Raw genomic sequence first — 937 nt, forward strand, 5'->3', positions numbered from 1 at the left:
AAAAATAATTTTTATTTTTTATCAAAAATTTCAATTTTCACTGTAGCATTACCCATATATTTTTTCTTATTCCTTGCACACAAAGCTTTCTATTGCATGTCTATCCACTATTTATTTGTCAATGCATGGATAAAGATTCTTCTTCTCCATAGAGCATTGCATTATTGGTTTCGTCATTGATTGCTACCCACTTTAATTTTATGGCTTCCACTTTCAACCAATTTCTGAAATCTATCTATTCAAAATTTGGGTGTGGACAAGAATGTGTTTTTGCTTTTAGACTTTAGTATACTAAAAAAAGTCAACTATATATACAGGGAAATTCACACTACGAACACTCATATTGGAGGAAAAATTAAAAAAAAAAAAAAGTTTATTTTGGATTGAGAATGAAGGAGGGGAAGAAAGAAAATAAAATTAAAACGATGAAAGGTTTAACAATGTGTTGTATGTTTTGTCTTGTTAGGCATTCAGAGTTAGCACCATTGAGAAGCTAATAATAAGAACATGAAATGTAACTTGCTACGAAGGTAATCATTAATTTTAAATAAGTATGTAAATAAATGAATGAAAAAGTAGAAAGGTGGTAGTTAATATAGATGGGCTACCATGCATGAACTACTATTTACCAAATTGGAAGCTAACTCTTACCAATTTAGGTGTTGCCCTGCGTATACTATTCAAATTTCAAAGTCAAAGCATAAATTTGGGTGCCTCCTAAGTCCTAACCATGTGTTTCTACACAACTGGATGCTGCTTCCTTTTTTATTCAAAAATAATATTTCTACTATTTTTTATAGTATAAAAACAAAATTTTTATTTTTTTATTTAATTAATGATATAAAAAGAAAAGTATAAAAAAGATATATGCAACAAAAAATTGTGCATATAACATTTTATTTTTACTAAGTTTTATATTAGTAATTTAGTGCGTTTG

Source organism: Arachis ipaensis, chromosome B09 (genome assembly GCF_000816755.2).
Source record: "Arachis ipaensis cultivar K30076 chromosome B09, Araip1.1, whole genome shotgun sequence".
Taxonomy (NCBI): domain Eukaryota; kingdom Viridiplantae; phylum Streptophyta; class Magnoliopsida; order Fabales; family Fabaceae; genus Arachis; species Arachis ipaensis.